The sequence below is a fragment of the Pleurodeles waltl genome, chromosome 7 (genome assembly GCF_031143425.1).
Source record: "Pleurodeles waltl isolate 20211129_DDA chromosome 7, aPleWal1.hap1.20221129, whole genome shotgun sequence".
In the NCBI taxonomy this organism is placed as follows: Eukaryota; Metazoa; Chordata; class Amphibia; order Caudata; family Salamandridae; genus Pleurodeles; species Pleurodeles waltl.
In genome coordinates this window covers 105,143,366-105,170,888 of record NC_090446.1, presented here as the reverse complement: position 1 = coordinate 105,170,888, position 27,523 = coordinate 105,143,366, and positions in this window count along the sequence as shown.

The window sequence follows — 27,523 nt, the reverse complement described above, 5'->3', positions numbered from 1 at the left end:
TTTGGGCCTACCCGTCTTGCCACAGACGGCATAGGCCAACCCCCACCTGTGGATTGGGACTGAAATCCAGCACACAGACACCGTTTCGCAGCTGCCTGTGCATCACTACAACGTTTGCCTGTCCAGTGAAGCAGTGGTGAGGCTTGGAGAGTCTGGGGGAGCAACTGACTGCCTGGGTATGCCTCAACAGACTAAGATAACCGGTTCGCTGGAACCTGGATACACAACTGTCCCTCCATTAACGACTTCCCCTCCGACTACAATGGCCTCACAGAGACATGCCAAAAAGGAAGGGCCTCTTAAGGATCTTTTTGCAAAGATTTCTGCTACAAAGACAGATCGTCCTAAAGACACAGTTGCACAAGGGGGCGCAACTGCTGGAGGGGGGCCCTCAAAGGGTGATGATGCACCAATAACAAAAGTGTTCCTTGAACAACTCTTCAGAGTTCTTCAAGAGGACTTAGCCACATTGAAACAGGAAATAGCAACAGAAGTTAAGGACCTTAAGAGAGACGCAGTCGACCTCGGGCAACATTTGTACTCACTGAAGCAGACACATGACGCTCGTGAACAATTGGACAGCCACAGGAGAGAACTCCTCACCTTACAGGACAGGAACCAAGAACTACATTATCAGCTGGAAGACTTGGAGAATAGGTCGCAGTGCTCCAATATTCCATTGAATGAGTGCCCACACAGGTGGTCTCCGGGAGCCTTGAGGGCTTTGTGATTCGCCTCTTCCACCATGTTGCCCCGACTCCGAAAGATCAGGACATTATATTCGACCGAACCAGTAGAGCTATCTAAACTGCTCGCTCCCTGGGACAGGCTCAAGACATACTCACCAGTTTACACTACTACGGACAGAGGGAGACCATACTGTCAGCAGTCCGCGACCAAACCACAATTTAATTCGAAGGCCTTAGGATAGGCCTCTTCTTGGACCTCTCAGCAACGACGCTACACCGCCGCAGAGCCCTCCGGCCGATGACAGAAGACCTCTGGGAGAAATGAATTAGGTACAGATGGGGCCACCCATTCTGTCTACAATTTGTCTGGCAGAATGAAACGCAAAGCATTTGCACACTGGAAGATGCCCAGGAGTTACCAGATATGGCTCTGCAACTGGGAGACCCTACACCCTGGGGTGCCAACACAAGATCAGCAGCCACATGCCGAAAGATGTTGCCACGGGTCCCAATCACAAAGATATAAACCAAACAAGCCATTGAAATTTGAGGGCAAAAAAGAGAGGGCTGCATTACTTAGAAGCCTGCAGAACCTAGACTGCGCATCAGAAGCTGACTCAGAGCATTAGCACATTAGCACTCCCCTGCCCAGCCTCCACAGATTGCTATTTACCCATGTAGACGGTTCTTGCTGTGGTGGACTCTGCATGTTTTGTCGCCTGCTGATGGTCATGGATGGGCGGCAGGCCGTGGTTGGTGGCGGTGGACCATCAGAGCTCCACTCCCCCTGACAGTGGATGACGAACAACGGATCGATACGCTGGATTGAACACCACAGAAATGTTTGTTTGAATTCCCAGGTGGGGTACTATATTAATTGTTTGTTACATGTTTATTCCTGTTTTCCTGACGATGACCACACTAGGTTTGCACCCCATATTAATGACGCCTGTGGGTACTCCTGCTGGAGCCTCTCGGCTTTTGGTCGGAAGAATGAGACACAATCTAGCAATTTTCAAATATCCCTTTAATGGTAAACATACTTATTCTTAATGGCAGGGGCCTTAATGCTCCCGTGAAGAGGCTGGCCCTCGTTTCCTTACTCTGAGAAACAAAAAGCGACAGATGTCTTCTGCAAGAAACTCACTTGTTGAGAGTGGACTGGAAACGACTGCGGTCACGGTGCTATGAGCGTCAGTACCACTCATCGGGGCTAGGAGGGTGGGCGGGGGTGGCGATCTTGCTCACTACATATTTCCCAGGGAGGGCACACAAGTGGAGATACCTGGGAAGCTTCTCTCTCTGCACATCAACAGAACACCAGGAAAGCTTTCTTATAGATGCAATAGGGAGAATCCTCACCACATCAGAAGTAGATATAATTGTAGGAAGAGATATTAACATTGTTCTGGACTCCCAAATAGATAGATCTATCCAACGACATGGTCAGACGGGTGCCTTTTCAAAAGGTTTCAGAGAATGGCTGTATGAGGTTGGCCTGACAGACCATTGGTGCCTGCATCATCCCACAGACAGAACCTACACCTTTTTCTCAGCAGCCCATCAAACGTACCCACACATAGATCGTTTCCTCATCACACCATGCATTACTAGCACAGTGTCATGATCAGAGATTGGGGTGGCCTCCATTTCCGATCACCCTCCTATTACCTTGCATCTCACCCTCCCTATCTCCACAATGAACATGCAATCCTGGCATCTCAACACTAAACTTCTTACATATGAAGACACCTTAGTGGAAACTCATGACATCATAGGCCATTATCTGCTCACAAGTGATACCCCAGTGACCAACATCATCACATTATGAGAAAATCCCAAGGCCATAATTAGAGGCCAATTTATAGCAGTAGCGGTGAGATTTAACACAATCCGATGCAATAAACGACATCAGTTAGAAGACACTATTTGGGATCTGAAAGCCTCACACAGGTTTACGGGGTCAATGGCAACCAAGAGATTCCTTACCACGACCCGGAAACAGTTGCAAGAATTAGATATGGATAAGGTAGAATATGCCTTACTCCGGACAAAGCAGAAGTATTACATGGAAAAAAACAAAGCAGGTTGCTTCCTGGCCCATCATCTCCATTCTCAGGCCATGAAGCGGGGGTGGAGGAGCTGAGGTTGCCCGATGACACCCTGAAGACCTGATTCTCAAGCAATTCAAAGCGTTCTATGCTGCCCTTTACACTGCAGACAAGTTTGATCCTAATGGTGTGGAGGCTTACCTGAGCTCCGTCCCTCTGGCCCAGATCCTCCGACGGCTACTGCAAGCCTAGACAAAGAAATTACTCCTACTGAAGGTCCTACTGGCCATTCAATGCCTCCAAGTGGGGAGAGAGCAGGGTATTGATGGCTTTAGGACAGAGCTCGACAGGACCTTTGGAACCCTATTAGCCCCCGTTCTGGCTAGGCTGTATAGCACCTTCTGCATGTCTAGCTTCCAGTCCACCACGATGTAACTGGGTACAATAACGGTCATTCCCAAGCTTGGGAAGGATCCACAGCTGTGCTCCTCATATTATCCCATCACCTTGTTAAATGTGGACACTAAGATCTTCACAGACATATTACCCCATAGGGTGGGCCCTTACATGCAAGATCTAATAGACCCAGACCAGACCGGGTTCGTTCCCGAGAAGTCTTGTGCTGGTAACACTAAGCATCTCTGCCATCTACTGGATAAGATTCAAGGCTCGCATCTACCCACCCTATTTCTTTCTATTGACGCAGAGAAGGCCTTCGACCACGTTCACTGGCCATATCACCATGCAGTCCAAGGGCACTGTGGCTTGGGCCCCAGGTTCCGTAAATGGATTAGTTGTAACAATGAGCCATGGTGCGCATGAATGGAACTTTATCCAGTAAACTACTGGGGCACACAACAGGGCTGCCCCCTCTCGCTCTTACTATTTGCTCTGTATATAGAGCCCTTTGCTGAACGTATATGACATTACCCTACCATAACGGGCATTCCTATAGTTGGCAGATCACGTATGCTAGCCCTATGTACGGATGATGCACTACTTCACCTATCCCAACCACGGAGTTCCCTCCTGGCTGTCATGAAAGAGCTGACGGCCTTTAGTGAGGTCTCTGGTTTCAAAACTTACCTACATAAATCGTTCATTCTAAATCTTAATATACCAGAGGTGGATAGGGCATCCCTGGAGACATCCCTTCCTTTTTCCAGGGCCACACATGGGATTAAATATTTGGGTCTGCAGATCCTCCCCACGTTGGGCGCCACTGTAGATTACAATAATAACGTGATTCTGCAAAATACTCACTTGGAATTAACTGGGTAAAAAGCATATGGCCTCTTTTGGCTTGGCCACCTGGCAGTGGTCAAGATGGCACTCTTCAGTCAAGATGCTCTATATTATGCAGATCCTACCCCTGCAACCACCCCCAACTTACTGGACAAAATGCAAATGCACATTTGGGACTATATTTGGGCTGGCAGGAAAGCCAGAATGGGGAAGGTTCAAGCATATCTGCCACATGCAAGGGGGAGCTGGGAATCCCACATCTGCTGAGCTACTACCAAGCAGCCCAACTATGCCATGTGGTAGAATGGTGACAGCCATACACCGAGAACATTGGTGTTTTATGGACCAAGCCATGGCCGGTGTACATATCTGGAAAATTCGATGGTTGCCAAAGAAACAACGTCCTCCAGGTGTATACGTCTCCCCAATCGTAGGAGCTATGCCAAGGACCTGGGATATGGTTCAGGTTAGATAGGAGCTATTCACACCAGTCTCCCTGCAGACCCTGCTCATTGAAAACCCAGATTTCCCACCAGCACAGAACAAACCATCATTTGCTGTCTGACGGGAATCTAATTGAAAAAGAACTGGTGACCTCTTTGACACGGTCGGGGTCATGGACTTTGCCCAACTTCAAGAGAGATACAGTCTCCCAGAAACAGCATATTGGCAGTATTCGGCCATTCGCCCCTGGGTGACTTTTTCCACGATTCACCCGTATGAGAGAAGACCCCTCACACAATTTGAAAGATGGTTGATTACCTGTACATCCGACAAACGACTTCTGTCTGACATATAGGCCTTTTTAATCACTTCTCAAACACTGCCCAAAACGCCGTCAAGGCGTAAGTGGGATATGGAGTGTGGCTATTCATTTACAGATAAGGAGTGGCGTGATATCTTACACCAGGCATGGGTCATCACACGCAACACGAATACTAAAGAAATGTTTTTAAAAATAGCCCACTACTGGTACTATACACCAGCAAGGGTTGCTAAGCGGAGGACAAGTGCCAACAGCAAATGTTGGCCCAACTGGTGACAAGAAGGCACACTTACACACATACTGTGGCCTTTCCCCAAAATTGATTCCTTTTGGCAGGCTGTAGATGACATCCATAACACCACCATACCAAGATTCCCCAGGTGCATGTTGTTGGGACTCCCAAAACCACAAACATACCCTCTTAGATCTTATAGAGGCCCGCTATCAAATTGGCCCTAGGAGCAAATAAGAAATTGCTACTCACCCAGTGGGGCTCAGATGTAATCCCCATGCACACTGATTGGCTACATAAAATATATGGAACATATTAGGATGGAAAAACTGACAGAAGCCCGGGGTGGCTTGCTGCCCCTGTTTGATAAAACATGGGGTGCGTGTATCTGGTATCTGTCGGAGGAGTTTAGGGAATTGACATGCCCCCTGTACTTACCTATTCTCCAATTGACCACCTCTGACAATAGCCAAACCTAGATGTGTCAAACTGATATGACTTTAGAGGGAGGTGGCCCACTTGCTTTGTTTACTTCCTGACTGGGCACTTCACACTAATGGTCATTATTGCAGGTGTTCTTTCCCCCTTTTCCCCCAATTTCCCCTCTCCCGCTTGATTTAATCAAAGTTCTCCACTGGCCAATGGATGTAAGTGGGTGGCGTTGTACTGTTTTTTTCTATCTTTTACTACATAAATAAAAGAGATCTTAAACTTAAAATGTACTCCATTTTTCAAAATTGGTGTGGGCCTTTTCCTTTGCACCGTTTGCATCGTTTTCACTTCATGGCTGTTTGAATTGTTGCACAAATACTTTACATATTGAAGTTAAGCCTGACTGCTCTTTGCAAAGCTACCAGAGGATCGTGCACAGGTTAATTTGGGGTTTGCTTGTGACTTCACCCTGAAAAAGATTGTGTTCCTACCTGAGTGGGGTTTCAACCCTCTCTCAACCAGTAACCCAGTTTCTCACCCTGTCATACAGCCTGAGAAGTTGAAGTGAACTCTCCCACTTAAGAAAACATGTAATAGAGCTCACATTATGTCTACATATCTTTACATTTTCACCCCTTCTAATTTATATGAGTTCTCTTCCCCTTCAATGCCATTTATGCCCCTTCCTTGTATTTCCCTTAACCTTCCTCCCATCTCTTTCAACTCTTTCCCAGTAAGTATCAGTTCTTCCTTTTCCCACTCTTCTTCCTCTCACTCTTCCCAACTACCCTTCCATCTGCCTCATCACACCCTCAATCTTTTCAATACCTTTTGTTTTCTTTCACCCTCATCATAAGCCCTCATTATGAGCTGGCCTTAAATTAGTGTAGGGCTACCAGTAGACCTGAATGGCCGATATCCCTACAATAATTTCTGGCTACTCTGAGTTATCTCACTGCAATGGGAAATAACTATGTAGTTGCAAATACCAGGTCCTTTACCAGACATTATTTGCTCATTCTGGGTAGAAACCACAGGCATTTGTTGCATTCTCTGAACAGGAGAAAACTGCAGTTATTGGGCAGAGCCTTGCTGAGCTGATGTCTGCAGACAGCAGCCCCTGCAGCACCAAAGTAAAGTCTGTTGTCTCCAGCTTAGAAAAATTGGAGCTGTAGACCTGATAATTCCAGCCTCGAGACACTTGTAATTACAAGTAATGTAATTCCAATTACCCATGCCACTAAAATTGCACCACTCCTAATGAGGGCCGTAGGCTCCTGCCTCTCCATTAAATCTATCTCTACTTCATGCCTTCTTGCTTGACCCTTCAGTTTTTCTGTCTTTCCTTCCTCGGTTTTCCAGCCTTTTGTTTTTCCTCCTGATGTCCTTCTTCCTTCTTTCCTCCTCCCTAGTTCTTTCTTTTACTAGTTTTATTTTTTCTATTTCTCATTTCAGGTAATCTGTCTTTTTCTCTTTAATTTGTCCCTAATTATCTTGCCTGTGTCTTTTCTTTTGACCTAGGAAGGGAGACATCAGAAGTAAAGTTAGACTGACAACCAGATTTACACTTTTGTTTCCCTCTATTTTTTCTGCCCTCAGAATTCTGGTGCATCTGACTATCTCCCATCTCAGTGGGCACAACCTTTATGATTCATCTACTGTGTATCATCTTCCCAAAGCTACTACCACAATCACATTGAGAGATGACCACATGTGGCACAAGAAACAATTCACATATTGCAAAACTATTTTTGCAATTTAAATTCTAGATTTCCCATTTAATACACTCTGCATTGGGCTCACAAGAAGAAAAAGTAAAACTTGGATTTAAGATTATCTGGGCATGGTCAGAAACCAGCACATCAACACTAAATTGGTTACACATTTTACCAAACTGAAACAAAGGAAACACAGACTTCAAATGGACCATCATACAGATTTTCAAAGAGCAAACAGATAAAACAGGTCTCAATGCGTTGACTGAAAGGCCTAAATTGGCAAAATTAGGACCATTTGGGACAGTCATGACGTTGTGGCATAAGTGACATGTTCTGATATTTTCCTCTCCCTGAGTGATTACTTACAGTTTATCATGAGGAAAGGCCTACCATGAAACATCTGTACTCTCTACTGCTCAGGACTACCCAAGCAATTGTTCATAAATTGAGGAACTGGTTCTCCTCCTTCTATATTTACATTAGATCAGTACAATTTCCCCTAGAGCCATCTATTTCTGCAGTTTCTGCACCATGAAAAGTTCTTAGCAATGCACACCCACATTGAGTCACAGTTTCAGTTATTCCCCTATGTCATCCCTTCAAATGACACACGTGGGAGGTTCCTGTAGCATTTCCAGTATGGCACACGCAGTTCCATATTCTTAAAATTCTAGGCATTATACACCTTGTCACCTCCTTTAAACAATTTCTCAGTTAGTGTGGTCTCTGTTAACCAGGGACTACTGTTTGATAATGAATCTACCAGGTAGGAGTTGATTTTGGAGTTAAGTTCTTATTTAACATGCCTGACGAGAAACTGATATGTTCCCAATATGACATCCACCTTGTCCATACAGCAGAAGTTATCGCTCCATAAGTTAAACTATGAGAATATCATACACCCAATATGGCAGTTAGCAGTCAGCAGTCTAGCATATACTGCATAGGTCATACTGGGCCCAATTTCTCAAAGCACTTCTATTGGAGGCACTTGTTCCTGTTTCCAGCAGATGCGCTTAGTGCTTCTGAGGATGGAGATAAAAGCGAAAGCTATCCTACTGGCTAATCGGGATTCAGCATTCGAGCACTCCAGCTTATCTGCCTACGAAATAGATATGACAGTGCTCGAGGGACGTTTCGTGTTTATCGCTCTGGGCTTTATCTTATTAAGTGGTTTAAGTATCAGAATGTAAATATCTCTTAGATATTAATCTGTACCGGCTAATCATAGAAGCTGTCTCACCTGGTAATCGCAATAGGGTAGGCTAGTAGGTATGGTGGCAAACAAAGATTATTCCTATAAATAATACTTTTGAAATAGCAGTTTGTTGGAGTTCTCACTACACATGTACATATCCAAGTTAGAAGGGAACTGAGGTCAATCCTCTCCTATTTGGTTTATATTTATTTTCCTACACGTTTATCTATAAGCTTAAGGAGGCGACATTTAATAAGTTTCTCAGTTCCTGAAGGATCTGACCTAATGAGTGAGGCAGTGAATCATCGCGGCTTTTTCATATTTAATGTCTTAACTAGTTAACACAAAAGGATGATGGACGGAGTGCTGACAATGCAAACACTCACCCCCAGTCACAGATATGGGTTTAGTCCATCGTTCTTTTGCTCACCATGCCACCCCAGTTTGGACGCAGCCATATGCAAATCAGTCTTGACCCTGTTCCTCATGGGAACAGTCCAGCCGGAACTGCCAGGCCAGGTCCTCCCTGGACCGGAAACAAGCATCCTGGGACTGGTCTCAGGGTATCACTCTTCTTCAGCCAGGCTAGCTTGATTCCAGTGGCACAGTGAGCAAGGGACCCAGGTCTGGGAACCCTTCCCACTTGGGGCACCTTTAGCAACACAAAAGGATGATAGACGGAGTGCTGACAATGCAAACACTCACCCCCAGTCACAGATCTGGGTTTAATCCATCGGTCTTTTGCTCACCATGCTAACCCAGTTTGGACCCAGCCATAGGAAGACCTGGCCTGGCAGTTCGGGCTGGACTGTTCCCATGGGGGACAGGGTCAAGACTGATTTGCATATGGCTAGGCCCAAACTGCAATGGTATGGGCAGCAAAAAAACGATGGATTTAGGCCCAGATCTCTGTACTGGGGGTGAATGTTTGACATTGTCCAGCATTCCGTCCATCACTTGTTCTTTTTGCATTTGTCGCCCTAAGTGGGAAGGGTATGCCAAGACGTGGGTCCCGTGCTTCCCATGCCAATGGATTCAAGCTAGCCTGGCTGATGAGGGGTGAAACCCTGAAACCGGTCCCAGGATGCTTGTTTCCAGTCCAGGGAGGACCTGTCCTGGCATTTCGGGCTGGACTGTTCCCAAGGGGAAACGGGTTAAGACTGATTTGTATATGGCTAGGTCCAAACTGGAATTCCGTGGGCAGCAAAAAAACGATGGATTTAGGCCCAGATCTCTGTACTGGGGGTAAATGTTTGACATTGTTCAGCATTCTGTCCATCACTTGTTCTTTTTGCATTTGTCTTAACTAGTTCACAGCGTGGAACGGAAATAAACAAATCTATCTACACGAACATAGACACAAAGGCACATTTGTGGGTTTTGCCTGAGGCAGCGCATGCGTTGCTGCTTGTGAAACATTGTTTTACCTTCTAGTGAGCTTAGAGCCTGCCTACTGATTGACTTCTTCACTCTAATTTGCCTGCTTCTCATTTGTTAACATGTGCGGCTGTTACTTCCTGTTCTTGTGTTTGCCCCTCCCTTGGAACATTGCCAAAGCATTGGTGTCCTTCCACTAATTGTGTTTTAGTATCAATACTGTTCTTTCTTGAAGCTCTCCTTGAGAGTGCATATTTTTTGGGCTGGTTCCCGCATGTGTTTCTCTCATCCCCCAGCACATGTTGTAGCTTGCCCCACCCACCCTCCATTTTGTAGCTGCCCCACCCACTTTCCATGTTGTAGCTTTCCCCACCAGCTGTCCATGTGGTTGCCTCCCTCTCCTTTTTCTTACTCCCTGCTGCCCACACCCGCAATAAATAAAAAAAAGCATCATGACGCAGCCAGCGCTGCCTGTGTCATACTGATTTTTGTTTCCACAGACCCGCCGTTGCCATTGAGGCTGTTGTCCTCCTCACACAACCTCCATCCCTCTGTGTTGCCTCCTATCCCACCTTCTCTCCTGTCCTGCCTGCAAAAAGCTCTATGAGGCTGCCAGAGCTTGTCACCTGATTTCACTTTTTTGTTACCTTATCCACGCCGCTGTACAACATTGACAAAGCCAACAGTTATTATAAGCAAGACCTAATCTCTTTGCTAATGTTTGTTAAGTTGAACGATGATTATAGTAGCACCCATTTCCCCCACTGATGACTATTGTCAGCTACGTGGGTATACAAATTGCCAGATCAGTAGTAAGAAAAGAAAAATATTTACCACCAACAAAGTCTTTCTTCAGTTCAGAAACACCCAGGTCAGAAATATGCACAGATAGTAGGGAACATTGGGATGCTTACTAGCAGGCCGTGCCACGGACCATCCCATCTACAGGAACATCAAATGACAAGAAACGCGGGTCGCTGTAACTCACAGTAAGAGCTGCTTGCATTAGTATCTCCTGTGAGGTGTCTTTTCCCCCTACCTTCAGACACACATATTCTTCATCGATCTACTACTGTAGACATATTCCTCATGGATCGACTACTGTTACACAGCAGGATACTAGGGACAATGCCCTAGTTCTGGCCAGTGCTTAGTTTGTAAAAATATAAGTGCAAGGGCAGAGGTATTTCAAGGTCTCCTCAACCTGTAGGAATGCCTTGGTCACCCAGTTTTATTTTATTTTTTTAAGTATTTTGAGCATTATTTTCATGAGCTCAGCTCAAATATAGACAATGCCACCAGGTGCTTGAGAATCAAAACTAAGGGACTGTGTTTAAAAATTAGTGCTGGGGCCATGCATGGGGAAACACTGATACAAAGTAAGCTCTGGGTCTACCGATCAATACCATTTGTCAAACTGGAATGGCCCCTGACTATGAACACAATATAGCCTTATAGCCCACAATAGTGGGCTATACTTTCCCTTAAAGGCCCACTCCAAGGTTAAACGCCCGAGCCGAAGGCGAGGGCTTTCAACATGGGAGCGGGACTTCAATGTCGGTAGTGCTATAAGGCTATTAGAGCATTCTGCCACTAGAGGGAAGTATGTTCTAATAAATTAAACAATAGCAATAGCTGTGAACAAAAACTGTGGAGTTTTGGAGCCCTGGGCTTCTACCGCCCATTAGAGGCCTGGAGCACTCCATTGCTTTCAGTGGAGCTTCCAACATTTTGATGTTTTAATACTGTTTCTTTGAGAACTGAGGATTTTTATAGTGGAACGCTGAAAATCCCAAGGGTCAGTGGAAGATTCAGTCACAAGCCTGGCTCCCTGATCAAGACATTTAACACTACATGAGTATTGCTGAAATTTTTTATGATTGAAGGAAGACTTCATGACGGGTTGGCACCTCTGGAAGGACGGTGAGGGTGGGAGGCATTCAGTCACACACTGTAGGCTCCCAGGTCTAGATGGGCATCCACTACATGATTACTCCTGTACAGGTTATTAGTCCAAGGGAGATTTTGTGATAGGCTAGTGCCTCTAAAAGGACGGTGGGGCTGTGGTAGATTCAGTGACACGCTGGGCTCTGTTTTGTCCAGACATGGATCCACTCCAAGCGCACTATTGAACTAGCTACTAAAAAAAGTCTGAAGATATCCTAACAGGATGGTGCCTCTGAAAGGCCAGTGTTACTAGGGTCTGTTTTATTCAAACACAGCTCACTGGTCCCCCACTCAGGGCCAGTCTTTACCATTTACGAGCTGGGTGGGTCCACATCCGGGGCGAAGTCCTTCAGACAAGCTCTGGAGCTCACCACAGCAGTATCCCTAAGATTTTGGTCCAAGGAAAAGCGTGTTTACATTAAACACTTTTTCTGATGCCTGCTGACGCCTTTGTGTACTTACTCAGCTCTGTTTTGTTTTTGTTAGGGTCTCCTTAATCTTGCCCACCTCATATGCCACCTACTCCTCACACATTTTTAATACATAGACCATTAATGAGGATGAGCACTAGGGGGTGCCAAATTTGGTTTTGTTCAGAGTGATCTCTGAGAAAGGGCCGACTCTGGTTCCACATGCTCGTCTGATAGGCATGTGCCTCAGAAAGGCAACGAGGCCAGTGTAAAAGAGTCAGTTGCTTGTTAGTCTCCTCTGGGTAACAGGCTCTTCCTGATATTCGACTCTGCCCAGAAGCACCGCCTGTTGCAAAAGTGCCCATTTTCCTTGTTGGCATGTCCGCCAAGGAGATCTCACTTTATTGTGCACGAGAGGGTACGATAACGTGTACATAGAGTAAAATGACCCAGACATCAAGGTGGCCAGGACTGGCGCTAGTTGTAGGGTGACTAGAATTTTAAGGCCAAAAAACGGGACATTTCACGAAAAATAGAAGAAGGACTACATGTTTACTTCGAACGAGCGCACAGAATGAAAGCGCTCATCACCACAGAATTACAGGAGAGGCACTAAGAGCATAAATAAAATGCATTTAATTTTTTTAAGCCAGTATTATGCCTGTTACTTAAACTGCTTTCTAAAAAACCTGCTACTATCTCTTCTTTGGAAAACACAAAAATCACCTCGCAAAGTTTTCAGGCGACCCTCTCTAAAAACCAGGACATGAGCTAAATTTCACGAAATCTGCGGGGATAGCTGGTGAAAAACCAGAACTGTCCGGGCAAATCCAGGATGCCTGGTCACCCTAGCTGGTGGGCACTGGACATTTTCCTGGTGGGCTGGAATGGTTGTGGCCAGTTTCACTGCTCTCAGTCTCGCCTCATCTCAGTCACAGACGACATCCGAACCCTGATGGACAACGGTGAAACAGTCGCCCTCATTCTTCTCGACCTCTCGGCTGCCTTTGACACCGTCTGTCACCGCACCCTAATCACCCGCCTCCGCTCCACCGGGATCCAAGGCCAGGCCCTGGACTGGATCGCCTCCTTCCTCGCAAACCGTTCCCAAAGAGTTTACCTCCCTCCGTTTCGCTCAGAACCCACCGAGATCATCTGCGGCGTACCTCAAGGCTCATCGCTCAGCCCGACACTCTTCAATGTCTACATGAGCCCCCTCGCCAACATCGTACGCAAGCACGACATCATCATCACCTCCTACGCCGACGACTCCCAACTTATACTCTCCCTCACCAAGGACCCCGCCAGCGCCAAGACCAACCTACAAGAGGGTATGAAGGACGTCGCAGATTGGATGAGGCTCAGCCGCCTAAAGCTGAACTCTGAAAAAACGGAAGTCCTCATCCTCGGCAACACCCCGTCCGCCTGGGACGACTCCTGGTGGCCCACGGCCCTCGGCACCGCACCGACCCCCACAGACCACGCCTGCAACCTCGGCTTCATCTTGGACCCTCTTCTCACCATGACCAAGCAAGTCAACGCCGTGTCCTCCGCCTGCTTCCTCACCCTCCGCATGCTCCGCAAGATCTTCCGCTGGATCCCCGCCGACACCAGAAAAACCGTGACCCACGCCCTCATCACGAGCTGCCTGGACTACGGCAACACCCTCTACGCCGGGACCACGGCCAAACTCCAAAATCGCCTGCAACGCATTCAAAACGCCTCGGCCCGCCTCATCCTCGACGTACTCCGCAGCAGCCACATCTCCGCACACCTGAGACACCTGCATTGGCTCCCAGTCAGCAAAAGGATCACCTTCCGACTTCTCACCCACGCACACAAAGCCCTCCACAACAAGGGACCGGAATACCTCAACAGACGCCTCAGCTTCTACGTCCCCACCCGCCTCCTCCGCTCCTCTGGCCTCGCACTCGCTGCTGTCCCTCGCATCCGCCGCTCCACGGCGGGTGGGAGATCTTTCTCCTTCCTGGCGGCCAAGACCTGGAACTCCCTCCCCACCAGCCTCAGGACCACCCAGGACCACTCCGCTTTCCGGAGACTCCTAAAGACCTGGCTGTTCGAGCAGCGATAACCCCGCCTTTTCCCCTAGCGCCTTGAGACCCGCACGGGTGAGTAGCGCGCTTTATAAATGTTAATGATTTGATTTGATTTGATTTGGTGGACGGTTTCATTGCATGGGATACCCATGTTTCCTACCTGCAGCGCTCATAAATAAACAATGTAAAGAAAATGTTTTAAAGCGTGCTCCAAACCATTTGTTTGTACATTTGAATGTATCCTGTCTCATTCACGTTGTCCACTAGCAGCGCTTACTTTCCAGGCTTTAGCGGTCGGGGGGTGGTAAGGGGTCTGCTCGTGCCTCAGAGGATCCTGTACATGCATAATAAAGACTTGTGATCTTGGCAACATATTTTAGTTTAGTATATTAAATTATACCATTGCATTGAGTGGCAGTTGGAAGTGAAAGATTCTGATCATGAACTTAGAAACATTTACGCCCCCACCGCCTCACTGAGGACCATGCTGTTAGTGAACCAGGAGGAAAGCTGTCTTTTGTTCCCTATATCTGTCCTAGAGAGTTACTGCAGAGGGAGGAACATTACAGTCTTTGGTTTTTGTGCAGTGAATACCCCGAACTGATGTATTTCAAAGTGCTCTCATGTAAGGATGCAGGAAAGGGAGGCAGCATGAAAAAGTAATTGTCTAGGACCACACAATCTGATCAAGGAGAAGCTGGGATTGATGCAAGGTTTTTGTGCAATTCAGCCACTAGATGTTTTCTCATTTATCTCCTGTTTTAGATCAAAGCTAAATGCGTTGTGTTTAATTATTTGAGGTGCTAAATCAGTGCACTGTGCCAGACACATCCAAGTTATACATGTTTCATAAGGAAGGCAGCAGTGTGTGAGGAGGGAGGTATTGTAATGCAGAAGCCACAAGGAAAACCAGAGCACCCACCCCTGGTTAGTGCACTGAGACCCCCCTACTCCAGTAAGCTCACTGTCAATGATTCATCAATTTATGCATCCACCCACTCCTCGTCATCCAGATATTCATTCACTGAGCACTGCAGCCCTGTCTCCAATCTCCATCCATACATTCAATGATTGCACAAGTTTTGATAACGAAAACTGTGTTGTAAAACACATCATATTTGCATTTTTTTTTCCAAACACTTCTTGGGAGGGAGGGATGGGGAGAACTCCCCCACCCCCCATAATTTGCGCCAGTCCTGTATTTAGCCTCCAGCCAGCCCAGCAGGAAAAGAAGCAATCCCAGAAAGCGTCGGGGGTGCCCGCCGCCCCCTCCCGCGGCATACATACATAGAAAGCAGTGTTCCCAGTCCTTCGACGGAGAAGTAACTCGCGGAAGCGCTTCAATAATTCATAGATCAGTGCATTTCGTGCCTTATCTTAAGCGACAGGAGAATTGCCATATCTATGCCCCCAGGACAGGGATCGCTTCATGGTAAGAATCGTGGCTGGAAGAGAAGGCGCAGCCGCCGAGATGCTGTTCTCCCCGCTCCCCCGCCCCTCTCTGTTCTGCGCCCCCAAGCGCTGCTTTTCCCCTTGAAAAGAACAGTGGCCTAATCTCTCTCTAAACTGGTGCTAAAAGTTCTGTGAACATGATATCTGAGAGTGTGCTGTGGCAAACCTGGGCAGCTTCGTCGGGGGCTTTGAGGGGTGGGGTGACTTCATCCCTCGCACGCACGTGCCTGTCGCACGCAGAACACTTTCTGACAATACATCACGTGTGTTAGTTTAATTTGTGCCCGTGTTTGCAGGATGTGGGCACCGGAATTCATTTTTGTGAATTAGGGTTCATTTTTCGTCATTAGACTTTCACCTTGAACAAGAAAGAGTAAGACAGAAAATGAATTAAGACTGAGGGGGAGAAAAATAGGATACCAGTGATAGAGAGAATGCGGGGTGGAAAAAGAGCCTACAAGAGTGAGCTAAAGAAAAAAGAAGTGCAGGGCAGAGGAAGAAAGATATATGGGAGGGAATTAGCCGTAGTGTTCGGCACCCCTGGCTTGCCTCAGCACCAGTGATGGGCTCTTTTGGACAATTCTAACCCTCTGCAATTATTTTTCAAGTGTAGGGAAATTGTGATGGATATGAACTGTTAAGATGTTCAACTATACACCAATTCGCAGAAGTGGACTGGCTTCTGATGGACATGAGTTAGGCTGTAGGCAGGGGTTACAGCCCCAACCCCTGGCACGCCCTTTGCTACCCTTGGCACTACCCTGGGTACCCGTGGTCTTGGGACCAGGCTCTTGTTTACTTTATAACTTTTTGCTTGTGCTTTCTGATCCCACCAGCAGCAATCAGAAGGGTTTTGATGGTCTTCTGGAGGGACAAAGCAATAAATCTGTGATATCACAAGGATAAAAGGGCTCGGGATGTCACCCCATCATCTCCAGCATTTTAATGAACTGAGTTCCATGCTAGCTTAGGACAAAATAGCTATTTCCAGAGGGACTGGTATTTCCCAAAGAGAAATAAGGATTGAGTGAGAAGACACATACCTGGAATGGAGTCCAATCATTTTTTCACGGGTACTTATTGGAAACCTTGAAACTCTCCATCTACAGTCTTTTTTGAGGACTCTACACGGCTACTGACACTTGTGATAGCCAAGAAGCAGTTTCCGTTCGCCTGAAGCAAGAGTCTGTTTTCTTCCACGGCCTGGAATTCTTCTATGGAGTTTCCAGCTTTATTTTTCTGGATTCTGTAATGGTGGAAGTGGTTTTGCACACAGATGTTCACTGCTCCAGGGTGAACCAACTGTCTGAACGTGAACCCTGAAGGACAGTAACATAGGAAATATAAGAACTAGTTCGACCTGATTACCTCAGCCCTTGTCATTAGTAAAATATAGTCTCACAGGACTTACAACAATGGATGCAGCTAGCTGCAAAGTCATGGGAGGGACACCAACATGGACGGAGAACGAGGAAAACACTGGAGACATCATGGCAAGAAAGGTAACTGAGGCCTGCTAAGACCCTTGAGTAAAACTACTTCTAGATAATGGATAGAGGCAGAGACAAGGTAGGAGGAGGAAGAGAGCACATCTGAAAACACCTGGGGACATGTGTATGAGAGGCTTGTGCTGCAGGACCGTCACCTTTTTTGACGCTCCAGCAGCGCAAGCCCCTCGAACATATCTATGAGGCCACACAAAGCCACTTTGCGTGGCTTTCAATGGCGTCATAGATATGCAGTAGGACAAAGCAGCACAAGTTGCGCGTTGCCTTATTCTGCACCAGGGAGGCATTCCATGGGTGTTGAGGTGGGTTTTCCTACGCAACACCCGTGGATTTCGGCGCCACCACAGATTTCCTCAATCACATAAACTTAGGACAGGGCCAAAACATTACGCCTTCCTAGAGCAGGAGTAATGAGGAGAAATATTTTCATTTCCCCTTGTTTCTTCCTTTTTCTGCATTCTGCAGCCCACAAAGAAAGAGGTAAGCACCTCTCTGGAATGTTTTTGTGCAGGAAGGTGCCCCTTCCTGCACAAAAGTAATCCTGCATAAAATGCAGATGCCCTTGCACCATGGTGCAAGGGTGCTTGGGTTGGCTCTAGGTAGCCAATTGTGCTCCAGCGCAGGGAGAGAGGACAGGAGTCCACCCTATTGCATAAATACGGTGCATTCCTGCCCTTTCACATTGGCATAGGACAGCTCAGCAAGAAGACTTGTGGCACTGCCCTACGCTAATTCCCCATAAATAGGCCTCCTAGAGTCAAAATTGTTCCACCTGGAGGGGAGGTGGCTAGAGTTGTGGCGTGCTCTATGAGGCATGAGAGGTAGTGTAATGCAGCACTCAGGCACACAGCAGGCATAGACCTGTGATGGTAGGGTAAGCAACTGTGACAGGCGAACTTAACAAATTCGTCAAGTGGTGACAAGCGTAGACGATGCATGCAGATGAAAATTAGTAACAGGAGTAGCATTGGCTCTTAAAGACAGCACTGAAGGTGTGCCAGTTGCGCGTTGCCTTAATCTGCACCAGGGAGGCATTCCATGGGCGTTGAGGTGCCCTCTGGCTACACAGACATCCTGATAGGTGTAACTGTTTACAAGGCAATAGAGGAAGGGCAAAGCCAGTCAGCATCTTACTTCCTACTTGTGAAAGAATTCGAGAGTAAACTGCAAAATCACATCCCAGCCTGGCACCAACAAAGCCTGGTTGAGGCGTTAACCGAGAGGCTGCTTTCACTGGAAGTATGTGGGTTACGTTTATCCCCAATTTTAAATGCTCATTGCTGGTATCAGACCTCTCTTCTGATTTCTCTCATTTGTTCCCCTCACACCAAAGATCTTATTCAGTTATTGGTTTGTATCATGGCATCGTCTTGTCTTGTTGTTGTTTGTACTGATCTGAGCTATGAACACACGCTGTGTAGTTTTTGTAATGATGATGTAAAGTGCTCTGCCACCCCTGGCTGGGGCTAGTCCTCACTACATAAGAACAGCAAAGTGAAATAAAAAAAGCTGTGAACACACAAGACATCACTACTTAGAACCTTTGGCACACATATATTAGTATTTAGAATTGTAGAAATGCACAATCTTATCACTTAGCACTGTTGTCACAAACACGTCTTTATTTCTAAGAAATGTTAAAACACACACAGCATGACTACTCAGAAATGTTGACACACACAGCATTACTACTTAATAATGTTGACACGCACACACAGCATTAGTACTTAGAAATGCGGACACACACAGCATTAGTACTTAGAAGTGTTGACACACACAGCATTACAACTTAGAACTGTTGACACACACAGTATTACTACTTAGAAATGTTGACACGCACACAACATTACTTCTTAGCAATGTTGACACACACACAGCATTACTACTTAGAAATGTTGAGACACACATACAGCATTACTACTTAGGACTGTTGACACACACACAGCATTACTACTTTGCAATGTTGACACACACAGCATTACTACTTAGAACTGTGGGCACACACAGCATTAGTACTTAGAAGTGTTGACACACACAGCATTACGATGTAGAACTGTTGACACACAGCCAGCATTACTACTTAGAACTGCTGACACACGCACAGCATTGCTACTTCACACACACGCAGCATTGCTACTTAGAAATGCTGAAACACACACAGCATTACTACTTAGAAATGTTCACACACACACACAGCATTACTAATTAGAATTGTCTGTTGGCACACACACAGCATTACTACTTAGAAATGTTTACACACAAAGCATTACTACTTAGAGATTTTGACACAAACAGCATTACTACTTAGAGATGTTGACACACACAAAGCATTACTACTTAGAAAAATGTTGACATGCACACAGCATTACTAATTAGAAATGTTGACACACAAAAAGCATTACTACTTAGCAAATGTTGACAGACACACACAGCATTACTAATTAGAATTGTCTCTTGGCACACACACAGCATTACTACTTAAAGATGTTGACACACAAACAGCATTACTACTTAGCAATGTTGACACACACACAGCATTACTACTTAGAAAATGTTGACACACACAGCATTACTAATTAGAATTGTCTCTTGGCACACACACAGCATTACTACTTAGAAATGTTGACACACCCACACGCATTACTACTTAGAGATGTTGACACACACACAGCATTACTACTTAGAACTGTTGACACACACAAAGCATTACTACTTAGAAAAAGTTGACACACACACAGCATTACTAATTAAAATTGTCTCTTGGCACACACACAGCATTACTACTTAGAAATGTTGACACACCCACAGCATTACTACTTAGAGATGTTGACACACACAGCATTACTCAGAATGATCTCTTGGCACACACACAGCATTACTACTTAGACATTTTGAGACACTCACAGAATTACTACTTAGAGATGTTGACACACACACAGCATTACTACTTAGAGATGTTGACACACACAAAGCATTACTACTTAGAAAATGTTGACAACACACAGCATTACTAATTAGAATTGTCTCTTGGCACACACACAACATTACTACTTAGAAATGTTGACTGGGAGTGTCATGAGATGACTGAGTGAAAGAGCCTGAGTGGAGGAGCAAATAAGGAGTCAATAGAATGTCAGGGCCTGAAGCAAAATGTACCGTAATGGATGAGTAGTTAGAGAATAAGCACAGGCAGAGGTGAGGCACAATAAACTACTGTGAGCCATTCATAGGTACATAGAATGACATGCATGGAGAGAGAGGGAGTTCAAAGTCCCACTGCATCAGTCGCCTCTACAGAGCCATCCACCATCCCCAGGGGAAGATAGAGCTCATCTGGGGTCTGTGTACATGGCACCTCCAGGACTCACTAGTACCCCTGAAGTCCTCCTTTTTACCCCAGAAAGGTAGTCAGTAGTGTACTCAAACAGGGATTCAGTTCGCACACTAGAGGGCAGGCGGGATGTTTATGCGGCAGAAGGGGGCGGAAGTGAAAAGAATCTAACATAACTTGTATTTGTAAAGGAATGTTCACAACAAGGTGCATTTCAGATCTAAATCCCAAATGCGTGTTGTTACCTGTCAGGTTCTGACTTAAGACACCACATAAGAGAGTCAGGAAGTACACCACATGGAGGAGGCAGAGAACAGGGCAGGAGAGACTACAATCATGCAGTGAAACACCTTCCAGGCTCAGGTTCAATACATGACACCTGAGGACCAGGATTTGGCTTCTAGTTCAGAGAGGGCCGAACACTATAAGTAGATAATGGACACTGACTCCTCTGCCTGACAACTTTGGCTGTTTCAGCTCTTTGTCTTGAAGGTTTTGTTCGCACCTTTATCTCCATTCTCTCACCTTTAGAGGCATTTTAAGAAAAGTGGTTTTGCACACAGTGCAGCACCACTTTTCTTGCACCCCTTAGCGCCCCCTGACGCCGCCATGTGTGCACCGTATTTAAAATACAGCGCATCATGGCGGTAGTTAGGGGACTAGTGTCAGACTTTTTAATGCTAGTCTGGGGCTTTGCAGGATTAGTGTAAAAAATTCTGGCGCTAAACCCGCAAAGCACCCAAAGGCCCATTGTAACCAATGGAAACCTCTGTTTAACGCCTGCTCTTAGCAGGTGTTCAAAGTGCCGGGAAAAAAATGGTGCAAAGAAGTCTTTAAGATTTCTTTCCACCATTTTTGTTGGCCCCCCTAATGGGGGAATGCCCTCTTTGCATACATTATGCCTGGTGCAGGCATAATGTTGTGGAAAGGGTTACAAAGTGGCGCAATGCATGCATTGCGTGTCATTAGATTGGCGCTAGGGGTTCTTAAATATGCCCCTTATTGTTTTACCCTTTATCAGTTCCCTCCATTTCCCTCACAACTAAGCCTTTTCTCGGCAAAAACTCACTGCAAACGCACAGGAACAGCAGAATTATAATTTTTAGCACAAAATGTATCATTGCATCTACAGTTGTTGCAGGGACACATTTCATGCTAAAATATAGCGCAAAATGATGGATTTGTATTTTGCATAATTATGTGTAATTCTGTGTTATTGAGCCGAAATTTTGAATAATTACACAAAATAAAGGTATGCAGATATTCCCCACCTCTAGTTACAGCGATGCTACCTCTTACACTGAGTTAGCTACTCACTCTTCAGACCATACACTTACCTATTAAAGAGTTCTTTGTGGTTACTGACATATTCCCTGTCTCATGTTTTTCAATCTTGGCAGTGAGTCATAGTATTCCTCTGTTCAGCTGTGCTAGCCTGTGCCTCAGAGAGTCCAGTCCAGGTCTTTCAACAACCATCCTGGGGGTAAAATAGGTTGTGCTATCCCTCTTTCGCTCTCATCTATTATCCCAGTCCCCTAAGGTCAAACATGTGCTTCCTACTCTCCTAGAGACTGATACAGGGAGTGGGACTCCTCCGAGGAGCGAAGGTAGCATTGGCCTTGCTATCCTTCAAGTCATATTACAAGAGTTGTGACTTTACAGAACTTGATGGGGCTCATTTTGCTCACCTCAGAAGGATGAAAGGATGAGTGGATAAATCAGGACACAACCTATGATACTGAATTCAAACACAAATTCCAGGAGTGGGTGCATTAGTCCACTGGGCCAATAAATCCAACTAAGAAAGATCACAAGAGGAAAAAAGATGTGAAACTCAGACAAGTAGGCTGAGACAAACAAACCTGAATCAGAGAATGGAGAATCACAAACGTGAATAGTATATGGGACCAGGGCATATGGAACAAATGACAGATGGAAGGACTGTTTCTCATGCTGCAACTAACAACCGAAACTGATGTTCAAGGATACAGTAAAATGGACTTGGAACTGCAGTGGACTTAGAATCAATACAAACAATTGACAGCTAGTGGATAAGATTTAGAAAACATGAACCCAGCTACTCAGCAAAAAAAAGAGGTGTTCACAAGACAGGAGGGCATCACAAGAGGGAGAGTTCTGGAATCCCCTAAATATCGCCCTACACATACATTGGAACCATGATATCTACTTCCGAAAGTATTGTCAATGTAAGTGCATTCTTTCAGTTGTGACCTCTATCCTCCTATCCATGCCTAGTATGAGTTTTACATTAAAATGATGTGTCCTGTCTGGTTTTTGTTCTTTCACTGTCTTCTAATGTGTTATGAATGAAGTAAGTGTTCTCCTTGGAGAATAACACCGGCTCATAAACCTTCTGGTAAATAATGCACATGTCTGATCAAAGACAGGAAGGCAACCTCTTCTCCAATCTCTGGAGGAGGGCTCTCATGTGGTGATGGGAGGGATTTCTTGGTGACTGTTTTGATGGGGTATTTTATTCTGAATGTATCAACAACTCTCCAAGGGCTTGGGAGGACTTGGCCTCCATGCACTACAAAGAGAATGCGGAGCCAGGCCATTAAAGGTAAAAGGAATGCCTCCACTCATCCTTCAGTCTTAGAAGTGTAACTTAGAATATAATGTGAATTTGTATGCTCACTTCCTCCTCAATGAACATCAGGTCAGCACTTTGAATTATATTTTAATGTGTTCTTCCAAATACCCTTTTCCTCTGTAGTACTTGGATACAAATATAACACAGTCGTAGTTTGCTAAAGTCTGACAGGTAAGATGCAGCACAAAATACCTGGCAAAATTCCGACTTAGTAAAGAAAGTATTGTTTTTTTCCTCATGAAAGCTGTGCCTTGGTGTAGGCCATGAGATGAATTATGGTAGCTAGGAATTGGTCCAAGGAGTTTCTAAGTTCCAGTGAAAATGACATTTTGCTGTCTATGGTGTTCTACCCCTAAAATGAGAATGGTCACTCTTCAGGCCTTTTGTGGTAATTTGGCACTGCCACTAGTTGGCACACTAAGGGCCTGATTACAGTCTGACAATCTCAAGACCGCCAGACTCGCAGTGGCGTTCAGACCGCTTTAGCTGTGGCGGTCCGACTGCCACATTACGACCATGGCGGTCCGACTGCCAGGGGATCGCCGTCTCCGCCAGGATCTCTGATCCTGACGGGATGACGGCGGTCTTGATGGTGATCAGCCAGGGTTGCTCTGAAGTCCGCACCTCCCTGATGACGACAACCTTGTTCTCCGCTAGCGTTTTCTTGGTGGTTTCACCACCATGAAAAGGCTGGCGGAGAACAAGTGCAGGAGTCCACAGGGGGGCCCCTGCACTGCCCATGCCCATTGAATCCTTGGTTCCCGCCCATCATCCAGTGGAAAAGTTGTAATGGGGCCGGTGGGGAGACTGCCAGCACCGTGGCAGTCTTCTCGTCTGGAGTTTAGCAGTAGGAGGTTTTCGACTGCCAAACTCGTAATGAACCCCTAAGTCTGCAGCCTTACCTTGTCTTACGGAAGCACCTGCCCTTACAGTAGGAAGAAACATAACATGGCCTTATGGTCTGATGGTGGGCCTGAGAGCTCTGAAGCTGACGCAGGCAGTGCAAGTTTCTGTTTGTACCAGTAGATTGGTCATAAAGGCGTTCTGAAGAGAGGCTCATCCAATCCTTGGCCTCTCTGCAGAGTGCACAAATGTATTTTCATGTATGTGCCGGTGGCAGGCTCCCTCTTATTTCCAGACAGCAGGTTCTCTCCAACCTGAAAACCAGGACACACAACAGGGGCAAATAGTGATGAGAACGGAAGAAAGACTAGGGCAGGGAAAACGAGAAAGAGAAGAAAGGAAGATAAAAAATGAAGGCAGGGAAAACGAGAAAGAGAAGAAAGGAAGATAAAAAATACTCCTTATATAAAAAAAAAAGGCATAAGGAGGGTAGAACAGAGGACGCCAACGTGCAAGGAGGAGGGTCCTCGGACAGTTTTCTATTGTAGAGGAGACAAGGGCCGAGGAGCATTTGTTTGATGATATGTTTTCTTTTGCATATAAACGGGCAGAACACCGTTTCTCCAGAATAGAGACGATCCCAAACCTCCGAGTTATGTATTTTGATTTGTATTTTCTTACTTGTTAAGGATCCTCCAAAAACGCAGACGAATTTCAGGCCAAGCGATGCAAGTAACAACCCAATGATATTTGGAGAGCAGAACCTGAAAGGGATATGCTTAAAAAACATGACGCAGGACAAGAACGTAAAAGTGAAAGACGCCAGAGATTCCCGAGGCCACAACAATATAAATGGCGAAAATGACACGAGAAGACCGAAAAGATGATTTTATTTTATATCTGCGGTTTCACTTCCAGCACCTACCTGATTCTTGTTCCGAGGGACGTCTGCCACCGACACGAACCTGTACCGACGACCCCGGAGAACCGAGGAAGCAAGGAAGCGCTGTGAGGGCTTTGTGTCAACGATGGGGCCACTTCTTTGATTATTAATAGAAAAGAATAAGCCCTTTCATTATCTTTAAACAAAACCACGGCCCAGCACTTGTGTTTAATGCCCACCTCCCACATTCCAAATGAAACTACCGCACGGCAGGAATGTGAGGGAGGGAGGCGCGCAGTTATCGAAATATGAACATCACCAAAGGAAAGGAGGTGTCAACGCGCTTGTGTGTGCGCGTGCGCGAGTGTGTGTTCATGAGAGTGTGCGTGTATTCGTTTGTGAGAGTGTGTGTGTGTGTGTGTGTGTGTGTGTGTGTGAAAGAGTGTATGAGAAAGTTTTTTGTGCCAGAGAGAGAAAAGTGTGTGTCCGCGTTTGTGTGAGAGAGAAAGAGAGTGTGCGACAGAGAAAAAGTGTGTGTGTGTGTGAGAGTCGTGTGTGTGTGAGAGAGAGAGAGAGAGAGAGAGCGACAGACAGATAGAGAAACAGAGGGAGGGTGGTGAGGTGGAAGTGTCGAAATGAAGTACATGTTGGAAAGTAAGAAAAAGGCAGTGCACGAGGTGGAAGGTCATCGGACGATGTATCGAGAAAAAAAGGTGTAAGTGACGTATGAAGAGAGGTAAATTTCACAGGAAATTTATATGAATGAAGGATGCATGTGATAATTAAAAAAACAATGCCAAAAAGCATTAGTTAAGCCAATAAGTCTCTCTGATTTGTTTTGGGTGCATGTGTTGTGTGGTATGTTTAGTTGCAGTAACAGAAATCACAAAGAGATGTGCCCAACCAATGGTCATGAGACATGCTGTGTCAAGCACAGAGTTGCAGTACATGTTTTCAGCCATACATGCTCCGGTAATGATTCCTAGCTAGTCCTCTTTGGCCACGCCTCTTTTAAAGCCCACTCCCTTTTCTGAACCCACTTAGAGCAGTGATTGGGTCAATATGTCTAGGGAATTCATGTAATGGAGACAAGTTGTGCTGATAGTGTAGGGCACTCCAAAATGGTGGCCACAGAAGAAGAGGGCACCAGCATTGGCACCAGAGGCGGCTCCTCCATTAGGGCAGAGGAGCGTCACCCCCTCCCGCCCTCAGCCCCCCTGCCAGCAGCAGAAGCTGCAAAGCTGCAAAGCTGCAAGGGGTGGGGCCACGGGGGTGACGAGCACCGAGGGGAGTGCACTGTGCACTCCCCTCAGAATGCATGTGTCTTTGACCAGCCGTCTCAGGCCGGCCAAACACACATGCGCTGTAGACTCTCTCCAGCCCAGCAACTCCCAGCAACAAAGTTGCTGGGCTGGTCAGAGCCTGCACAGTCTCCCGATCTGCCTGGGAGCGCCCTGGCTGGGCGCTCCCAGCCAATCCTGACGCTGCTGGCCGCAGGGCAGGCTGGGAGCCTGCGCCTGCCTGCAGCCTACGGAGAGAGAGAAGAGATGCGGAGCGGGAACGTTTTTCTTTTCTTTTAATTAATTTTTTGACCGCTCCAGCGCTGCCCCCACCCACGTGCGTCGTCTCTGCCCCCTCCCCATTACCGATGCGAGCCACGACTGATTGGAACTCTTGAATGGTGGAGATGGATTGATTTCTGTGGGTAGAATGGATTTCTACCCCATCTTTCCACAGTGGAGAGTTGTTCCTACCTTGCAGATGCAACAAAGAAGCGACGGACAGGACGTTTACTCGCTAGAAAAATAAGTTATCAGGGTTAATTTGCCACCATCTAAGGGGAACGCTGCTTTTCCTCTTGTTAAGCTGATCTCATTACAGGGTATAATATTACGAAGAAATACACTTTAATACCATATACATTTCCGACTGATGCCACAGGCTGGCTTCCCGCAGATCAGTAGCCAGAAAAATACAATAGCCCCCACTTTCAACCATATTCTAAATGACACTGATCAAGGAAACCCAGGTGTCATTCAGTAGAATGTTCTGGGTGAGGGAATTCTGAAAATGTTCCCTTCTCTTCATCCATTTTTAGCCTCGAGTCATTACTTTCATCCTCCCCATCTTTTCCCACCCTTCTTTCACTTCTGCTTTCTTTACATCCTTCTATATAATGGTTTCATCCATTCAAACTTTTTCATTCATCCATCCTTACATACCCCCATCGTCCTCCTTCATTCCCTCCATCCATCCTTTTCTCCATCTAGCTTCCCTTTTTTAGTTCTGCCCATTCCTCTATTTATTCTTCTCTCAATCCATTCAACCGTGCACCCATCAATTTATTCATCCACTCTCCCCCTTCTCTACAACCGTTCCCTTTCCGTCCATCGATCTCTGCATCAATACATTCCTTTCCCCATCCATCTTCTCTAAATCCACCCATCCTTCCAATCATCACTACCACCCTCTCTCCTTTCCACCCACCCTCCCTTTTTTCACTCGTGCCCCATTTTCCCCCACCTGGCAGCAGCATCATCCATTCTCTTGCAGAACTAGTTATGCACGTTTGCTTGGAGACCAGAGTCTCTGATACAAGTTAAAGGGAGCAGTAAACAATTGAAATGCTGCATGTTACTTAGAGCTTTCCAGTGACACTCACTGCAGCTCAAGCTGCTTATGTGGCGGTTCATCAGCTCAGCTCATCCTGATTCTGTCTGGATGGGGGAATAGTCCTGTACTCTCGAGGCCCCACTCCTGGGACTCCTTG